General features: G+C 36.9%; 1 protein-coding gene across 3 annotated transcripts in view; it reads right to left on the reverse strand.

Moving 5' to 3' along the window:
* Positions 1-3025, reverse strand: part of LOC108659345 (sex determination protein fruitless) — a 169866-nt gene extending 166841 nt beyond the window's left edge. The window contains exon 1 of one of the 3 annotated variants that reach the window (XM_089265413.1): positions 2273-3023. The gene's annotated coding sequence lies outside the window, so the exon portion shown is untranslated. Of the gene's footprint in view, positions 1-2272 lie in introns of all 3 variants that reach the window. The other 2 variants (XM_089265411.1, XM_089265405.1) reach the window with 2 other exon arrangements.
* Between the last annotated feature and the right edge of the window lie 6767 nt (positions 3026-9792).

Below are 9792 nucleotides of genomic sequence, written 5' to 3' on the forward strand. Positions count from 1 at the left end.
AACTAATTCAGACTCAGCCGACAGCAATTAATGCCATAAATAATGCAATGATCAGCAGCTGAATGCACTTCTAAATGCATTTCAATTAATGTAATTTAGTAGGCAAAATGTTCAACAATTTGTCGCCCAATTACAATTAATTTCATTTAATGTTGTAAATAAATTATTACAATTCTAATAATAATACGAAATTTTAGTCCATGCATTTTGCAGTCAACTTTTGGCTCTCGGCACGGGAAGTACATAAATAATTGTATTAATTGTGCTGTGTGCAATGTGTGTTATTAATGTGCACCGAAATCAGATCTCATCTCGGCCTTGTTGCATGCCCCATAAGCCCTTTTAGCCAGCCGCACTCTGACAGCTGTGACAATTGTGAATGTGTGTGTGGCAGACAGTTTGTTTGTTTGACTGTTTATTTGACTGGCCGTCAGTAAATGGCACAAGAATGTCATAGGCTCATCATCAACATGCCAACAAAATCGAATTACTTCCGTCTGCAGTTGTTGTTGTTGTTGTTGCCACACACACACACACCTAGATAGCAACCGCAGTAGAGTAAAATAACAATTGCCTTTGCTGCCGACACTTGTCCTTAGCCTGGCTGCCCGTTTTTCCACTTGCCACATATTCATTCATGTCACACACACACACACACACACGTTAGCTAACTTGTTGGACTTTTGCATGTTCAGCAGGCAGCAGTTCGGCTTACACACAATTTACAAAATAACCTCGACTCATTCACTCACTCACTCACTCACTCAGGCAGTCAGACAGCTCTGCCAAGCTCTCCTGCCTCTCTCCTCTGCCCTTTCCTGCCTCTGCCACGCCTCGGCGTCTGCTGCTGCCTGTGCCATTCCGATAGGCGAGTGTGTAAATTGTCTTGTGTAAATATGGAAAATTTTTTTACAATCTACTCATTGTTATTCTTGTTGTTGTTGTTGCTTTTGCAACTGAGGCATTTGGAATTCATGTAAACAAACCAAGGCGTCAGATTATAAAGTTTCAGCAGCTTTACAAAGGGGAACTGCTTGTAAAAATGTTTGGATTATTTAACCACGTTGCAAACTAATTGCACACACTTTGCGTATTTCATATATGCATATACATAGATATTTTTAAAATAACCAACAATATTTATGTACACGCTATTCAGTTTTAGTTTGTCTGCTAACAGCTTTATTATTTTTGTAATATTTTATTTGCTCTATGATTTATACATAAGTTACGGATATATATGAGATAACTAAGGGCGACAGAATCTTGTGCAATTTATGGCAAATATTTAATATTTATTTATGTTTATATTTACGTTTCAGAGCACATTCATTTAAATTATAAATTGGCTCTAAATTACTTTAACTATAATTTATTTTATTGTATTTTTTTTTTTTACTGTTGTACGCCTTACTTAAAATGTGTAACTTAATATATTTATTTATTTAATATTAATTTGTATTTTTTTTTTAAAGCTTATAATTTAAAAAGTCAGGCTTAGATAGGCTTAAATAACATTTATTTTATTATATTATAATAGATTCTAATACATTGGAAAATATGAAATGATATTACGATCTGTTTCTGTTATAAAAAAATAATAATAATAAAAAAAATAATAATAATAAAAAAAAAGAAAAGAAAAAATATAATATATTTTTTCTACAAAAAAGTTTAATCAATAATTAAAAAAAAAATTAAAACAAAATCTTTGGCATCTTCAAAATGATCTATCTTCACTTAAATACAAATTCTTTAAAATTCTTTAAAATTTTGTAAGCCTTGAATATTATTTACTAAAAACTTTCTGTTTAGTAAAACTCGTGATTTAGTCTATAACTTAGTTTAAAATTTTAGATAATCACTACAAAGCAAACTAAAAATAATAAAATAAATAAATAAAAATTCGTTAAATATTTCTAAAATGTTCAACATTTAATTATCAATATTTGCAATGAGTCAAATGCACAATTATAATTTAGTTTCACTATAATTTAAGACAGCTCTCACAATATCATTAAATGGATATGAAGTTTAATAAAACGGCTTGCTCAACTGACAATCAAGCTTCATTTAGCTTTCAATCAAAGCACATTTTGCTCCACCTTTTAACATTTTCCCACAGCACAAGCACTCTAGAAACCAGATAATATCCTAAGCATAATCAACACTTAAGCATAATGCCACAGCATGTAATAATAGGATAAGAACAGGTAAAAGAACAGCAAGAGCAACAGCTGCTGCTGCTGCTGCTTTGTCATATGAGACTCACCTGGTTTGTTGTCTATGAGACTTTGCAGCAACTTGTTGACTTTAATAATCAAATAGAATGCACTTTGTTCTTGTTCTTGTTCGTTTTCTTTTTTTTTTTTGCGACGAAGCAACAACTAGTTCAGCCACTTGGTTCTCGATTTTGATGTTAGTAGAGTTTCTTTTCAAGTAATGAGCACGAAAGTCTAATAAAATTACACACAATAGCGCAGTAGACAAAAAAAAAAAAAAATAGAGGCAAGAACAGCTTAAAGTCAAAGTAGTAAATCGAGCCAGAGAGACAAATTGTCTTTCGTTTTCGCGTATCTCAAACTGCGATTTGATGCATGGCATTCGCTTGCCGCGCAATGTGGCATGCAACGCTTTATTAGCGTTGCCAATTAGCCAATTAGACCGTCCCACCAAGATGCTGCTGGCGGGCCTTTCTTAAGTTAACGAGTCAATTCAAGTGCCTAGAGCAGTCGCTGCCTGTAGCATTTATGTAACGAGCGCTGTAAAGTTTACAGCGCCGGCTTCTGTTAACGTCTCAGCTGTGGTTAGCTGTTGCCTAATTACTTGAGTTCTGATTACAACACTTGGCTAACTTGGCTAACAGTTACAGCGAAAAAAAATAGAAAAAAAATAGTTTGATTTAAAAGTTAAGACACACTGAAAGCCAAGTAATTGGCTGTCTAAATGTTTGGTTGACTTCTTTGGCTGTATGGCAACTGCTGCGCGTCCTTCCTGAAGGAACAGCCGCGTTCAACTAAATGTTGGCGTTTGTGCAAACTGCGATTGTTGCAGCAGCAGTCGTAGCAGTCGCAGCAGCAGCAAGCAGCAGGCAGCACCGAACAACACATAGGTAACAGGGCACATCTACATGTGTGTTGTCGCATGTACATAATGGCAGACGAGCTCAACACGAAGTTGAGCCTTGATCAAGGGTTGTGTAGCTGCAGCCAGCAAACTAAATGTGTTGTAGTTGTAGCTGTAGTTGTCGTTGTGCAAACCAACGACGACAGCAGCAGAGCTCAACAGCGCCGAGCAGCGCAGCGCAACGCAGTCGGCACTCGGCCGTGTTGCAAGTTGTTCGTACAACGGCGCCCCGCATTCTGGGCCACATACGCACATACATATATATGTACATGCATACATAGAGACAGACATGTATGTCGGCCACTGGCGTTGGTGTTGGCTTAGTGCCACGCAACTACAGGGCACTTTACAGTTGCACTTTACATAGCAGCAGCAGCAGCAGCAGCAGCAACAGTAAGGCTTGCTCTCTCTCTTTCGCTCTGCGTGGTTTGCGCTCTCTGGCGCCTTGCATTATGCCGGCTCTTATCAGTGCTGTAATTAACAGAGCTCTGTTAAGGCGGCTGGCGGGCTGTTTGCTGCCGGCTTCGGCATTGAATCGTTTATTATATAAAAGTACAAGGACATTTTTATGTGCTAATACATATATATATATAGATATATAAATATAGAGAAATATATGTATATAAAGCTGTGGCACGTCTTCAATTGCTGCGTGCGCGCGTGGCAAAAGTGTTGGGCAAACAGGCGAAAGAAAGCAGTCGCTTAACGGCTTAGCAACAATGCAACACAGCAGCAGCAGGAGTAGCAGGAGTAGCAGGAGCAGCAGGAGCAGCAGCCTAGGGACTTGAGTTGAATCAATTGATTTAATGCGTTCGCCGCACTGAATTACTCAATGCACAAGTACTAAGTACACGTGCCACTCTCAAGGTTAAAGGAGCATTTTAGCAATCAATACTCGATGTCTCTCCGTGTCGCTTTTCATTAATTCAAATGCAAATGGGCCACGGGTGGGCGCTGATGATTACACCTAAGCTCCACGTATTTACAGGGTCCCGGTCTATAATTAGATATAAAGGCAAATAGAAGCAATGGGAGCAATAGCAGCAGCGGTCACCCGGCTTGTTGCCAACTGGGCGACGTTAACAGTGCGCTGTTAAGGCGCTGCTGTTAAGTGGACGGCACGTGTTTCTCTCACGCCACTCAACACACGCACACAAAGGCGCGCCATCTTTTGATTTTGTTTTGATTAATAGCTTCGTTGCTGCTTATCAGCCAGAGCACACACACACACGCACACATACACACACAATATCAACGGGAAATGCAACAGTGTCACGTGGCCGGCATCTGTATTCACTCTCTCTCGCTGTCGCTCTCTCCCGCTCTCTCTCTGTAAACTCTTGAACGCTCTGTTTACAACAACAGTGCACTCGACTCAGACATGGCCACGGTTAACTTTTTTGGCGCCCTGCAGTATGCAACCGAGAGCGCTGTTCGGCACATCGAACATGTTCGTGTTCGTAACGCTAGCCATCTCGCTCACACATTGCCCCGCCATCGGTGCAAAGAAATAAGGACAAAACATTCGCAGCGGCATACAACAAAAAATAAATTCTTACATAAGTCGGGAACTCCACCTACAAGACTTCAGTTAATTTATATATGCAGCTACATATTTACACGTGTGTATTTATACATATGCATATACATGTGTGTGTGTGTGTGTGTGTGTGTGTGTATGTATAGCTGGCCGATCGGGCAACGAATGAAATGTGCGTATTACTCGTTGTGTGCGTGCTCGTTTTAATTGCCAGGCGTTGTCTTCAAATCCATTTATGTTGCACGCATTTTTTGGGGCAGGTCGGCGATTCCTCTTCTTTTTCCATCTTTATTATCCGAGGGCGGAATAGTGTCTGAATGCAAGTTTTCCAGTTATATAAATGGCAAAGCTTATTTCTTTATTATTTATAGTAATTTTTTGTTGTTGTCTCTTAAATAGATAGATATAAAATAAGATAGATATAATAAAATAAGAATTGTAGCAAATAAGAAGCAAGCATCGATTAAAGGCCTATTAGATTATTAGATATTATTTATGAAATATATAAAAATATAATTTTTTGTGAAAAATTAAAAAAGTACATATTTATAGTACATATTAAGTAAATATTCAAAAATATTAAATATAAGTAACAACAAAATCTCAAAGGAATATTTTATATATTAATGCATATATACAAATGTAGGAGTGCACACAAAATACGTTTTGTTGTCCCATATATAAGTTTTGAACCTCTATCTCATAAATTAATAACTTTATTTGACCTTATTAGAGTTATAAAAATATATATTTTTTTAAATTCCTTTTTAATTCATGGATGGCATCTTAGAGCCTAAGATTATTAAGCAAAAAAAAATGAAATAAAATAAAATAAAATAAAAATATGTATCCTTATAACATAGAAGCTATATCATATAAAATCAAAATTTAATCTCAAAATATAAATATTTTAAAGTTTTTAAGTGTGTTTTATATCTTGAACATTTTGTGAAGATAAAGAGAAAGTTTCTACAGGTTAGTTTAAAATGCTTAATGCTTAATTAAATATTTTTGTTGTTATTAATTTGTATAGATATACATATGTACATATTAAAAATAATGTAATTATCTGTAACTCTTTTCATTTTCCCACGCATTACAATAACTGTATGATTCTGCTTAAAAAGCTTAAGCTTTTAATATTGATTTTATTTAAAGCATTAAAGACTGTTAAATGCTATAAAAACATAGTTAAATTCATATTCAAATAATATTTTATATGACTATATAATTTATGAATATTTATCATTTAACCTAATAAACTAAATTTCTGGCATCAAATTTGAATTGCATGGAGCTCAAACCGGGTTGGCAGCTTGGGCCAGTGCCAAACTCCTCCTCTTGCAACATGTTTGACGTAAACTTCCCCTGCAGTGGGCTCCCTACAGATTTGGCTTTTACTCCGCTACCTTTGGCCATTGCCATGACTCTTGTTGTTGTGGTACATGTCACCTACATACACAAAGACACACGCACACACACACGCACAAGCAGCGCACGACGGATGCGTGCGTCGTTTACATAGGCTCCATTTAGACGGGCAGCCAACCAACGACGGGCTGCCATGTCGCCTACATGGTTCTGGTATATAGGTTGAAGGGGCAGGGCCGGCGGGGCGGGCGGTGCTGCTCGTCGTCTCATTCGTCGGCCGTCGGCCGTTGGCTCTGGCCCGCGCCCACATCCTGGCCCCGATTTGGCAATACAATGTTGCTCGTTTTAGCCGAGCCGGGCTTCGGTAAGCTTTAAGCCCCGGCCCCGTACCCAGACCCGGCCAGGCGAGGGCGCAGCAGTTGGGGGCGTGGCGAAAATATTTACAAAAAATATTCGCAACCAAAAATGCATTTAAAACACTTTTGGCTTTATATTGAATACTTTCTGTTGTTGTTGTTGTATTTTACCAATTGTTGAGCACTTTTTGGTTGCATAAATTTTTAATCTTAATTAAATGTCATTTTAATATCAATTTAAATTTCTTATTTATGCACGCAGCTCTATAGGAAATACTCGTAAAAAAAATAAGAGAGAGAGAGCTGCATTAGTTAATGCAATTGCCAAAAACTAATTTAGCTGAAATGTTTTATTGTTTGCTTACAAATTGTGCGTCAGCTTTTCATCATCATTATCATTTCCGTTAGAACTTGGCTAAAAAACAAAAACGTTTTTGCCAACTTCAGCTGTAGCTGCAGCTCTCGCTGGATCTTTGATGTTTTCTGTGTGTTTACAACTGAGCAGCTAAAATTTTCCGGCAGAAGCATTTCATGCATTCCCATTACAGCTGGCGACAGTCAAATGAGTCGCATGTGTGTGTGTGTGTGTGTGTGTGTTTCTATCTTCTTGATGAAAATGCCAAATGGTTTGTGTCTCTTTATGGGAATTGTTGTTGTTTGTTGTTCTCGAGGTTTTTAGTTTGAGCAGCTGCATATTTAGCCAGCAGATAAGCAGCCGCATTATACTTAGCAGCCAGATAGATGTATGCGTGTATGTATGTATGTATATGCATGTATGTTTGTGCATGCATGAGGCGAAGAAAGGCGCACTGGTTTTCTGAAAGGAATTAGAAAATTCGCACACGCCAAATGATACAATGCAAAAACAAGTAAATTATTTAAAAGATATTCGCTGATGCGAGCTGCATAGAAAACGTCAATGCTTGAAGCACTCGATTCCTTCTATTAAATGGCATAAACATGTATGATTTTTCACTCTAAACTCTAAATTAAAAAAAAAAAATTGAAAATATGATATATATAATAATAATTAAAAGAGATAAGAATATAAATCTATATAAATATTATTATATTATCGATATTTATTCGAGACAATTCTAAAAACTTTGTTTAAAAAACTTTGTTTAAGGTAGAAATTTAATAATAATATTTCCCTCTCTTTTTTCTCTCTCTCACTTTCTCTTCCTCACTCTGTCTCTCTATCTCTCTCTCTCTCTCTCTCTCTCTCTCTCACACTCACTCTGTCTGGGGCTACCTCCCACCTTGGGACTGGGTTCTATTTCGCATTGACCTTCACGCTTTCTGTTCAATGCTTCTGCTGCCAACCTCCACTTTTTTGCATAGCTAAACCTTTTCGTCGAAATCAATAGCTATTTTAAAGCTTCTTTGTAATTGAAAATTTTCTCACTTTTCTGTTTACTTTGACCTAACCAATAGTTACTTCCAGGTCAGTGAATTCTTCTATGCACCAGAAAGAGAAATCGTGCTCAGCGTCCTCTAATGCACTTTAATAGGAAATAAGTATAGCAGGAGACGGTCAAGGAAAACCAATACTGAACGCTTAATAATAATAATAAATAAATAAATTAAATATTAAATAATTATAATAATAAAACATGAATAATAGTATATATTTTATTTATAATAATAATATTAATAGATATTATTTATTTTTATTGTTTTTTTTCATACAGCCGATTATTTGATCATTTAATTTATAGCATAACTAATCATAAAACTTCAGAGTAAGCTGAATTTTCTACACATGAATTATTGCATATTTTATTTATAATAATAATATTAATAGATATTATTTATTTATATTTTATTATTATTATTAATTTTTTTATTTAATTTTTTCTCATACAGCTTATCATTTAATCATTTTATTATTTTTTTTTTATATTTTTTATTTTATTTATTTATTTATTTATTTTTTTTTGCATGCAGCCGATTATTTAATCATTTAATTTATATCATAACTAATTATAAAATTTCAGAGTAAGCAGAATTTTCTACACAGAATCTCTTAGAATTTTTTCAAGCATTGTCAACGCGCTGCGCCAATGCCCAGACACGCCTCATTAACCGCTAGCAAAGTGTTGGCCAAGGCTCTCGCATCTCCACTCTCGACTTACGACTCTCCACTCTCCACCCTGAACTCACAACTCACAGCTGCAATGGCATTTGCTGCTGAATATATTTTAAGCGCAGCTCATCCTGTTAGCGGAAACCCACTTAGAGGCCAGCTCAAAGGAAGACAATGGCACAGGACGCTGGAGAAGAGAAAGGCAGCAGGATGCCAAAGCAGCAGGAAGTGCAATAGTTGCAAAAAGTTTTTGCGTAATTTTAATTATGCGCCGCTTATAAATTCAATTGCATTTAACAATTACAAACAGCAAAGTTTTTGACGGGATTAGTGGGCCGAGCCAGAAATGGGAATTTAATCCGACAGCTTCAAGGACAACGGGCAGACAGCCAAATGGCTTGTTAAACAGAACTTGAATTGAGAGCGAGCTGAGCCGGATTTTCGGGAATTTCGTGGAGCCCTTGAGTTAATGATGGCATTGACATTGGGCGGCAACGGTTCCGCAATTAATTATTCATAATGCACTCGAATGAAGTGTGCGAACTGAAAGGCTTTTCAGCCCGGCCAAATAGGAAAGCCTTTGACTTGCTTCACAAAAATCTTGGCCAGCACGAAAAATTCAAATGCATGTCTGGCAGCCGCAAGGCACACGGCATACGGCACACGACACAAAAGCAGCTGAGCAAAGGAAAATCTAGAAAATTGGCAAAACTTTCACCGGGCGCTGTTGGCCCTGTTAAAAACAGACAGAAATTGAAAATCGTGCGCAAAATTATAAAATATTAATCGTAGACGCATTGTATTTGAATTAACTCGACTCGACTCGACTTTTTCGGATAATGCATATACATATATCCGATTTCATTCGGTCGTGCCAAACAGGTAAATGAGATTTGGCCAGGGGGAAAATGGGAAATGCCAAAGAAATCCTATCGAAAAGAAAAACTAATTTCATGAAAATTGCTTCAGCTGTGAAATAATTTTCCTACAGCCCAAAGGCAACAATCGTCCAGCAATTGGCAGCTTGTTATCGCCCACGAGTTGAGCTTCGGTCGGTTTGGCTGGATGCTAACCCTCGGGGTTTATAGTTTTAGTTTTACCAGCTTCATCGCTTCTCTGCTTTCTTTTTTTTTTTTTTGGCATCAACTGTGAACACACTTTTTTTCCCTCAAATTAGATGTTTATAAAAATGTGTGTGCATTAGCCTGGCTGCAAACTTTTTCAATTGTTGGCCAAGACAAATGTTAAGGTAGGAAAATTGTTAACGAAGTTTAGATGGCTGAGCGGAAGTCTGTGAGACTAGGAAATAA

The sequence above is a fragment of the Drosophila navojoa genome, chromosome 2 (assembly GCF_054131105.1).
Source record: "Drosophila navojoa isolate 15081-1374.11 chromosome 2, UAZ_NAV_1.0, whole genome shotgun sequence".
NCBI classification, from domain to species: domain Eukaryota; kingdom Metazoa; phylum Arthropoda; class Insecta; order Diptera; family Drosophilidae; genus Drosophila; species Drosophila navojoa.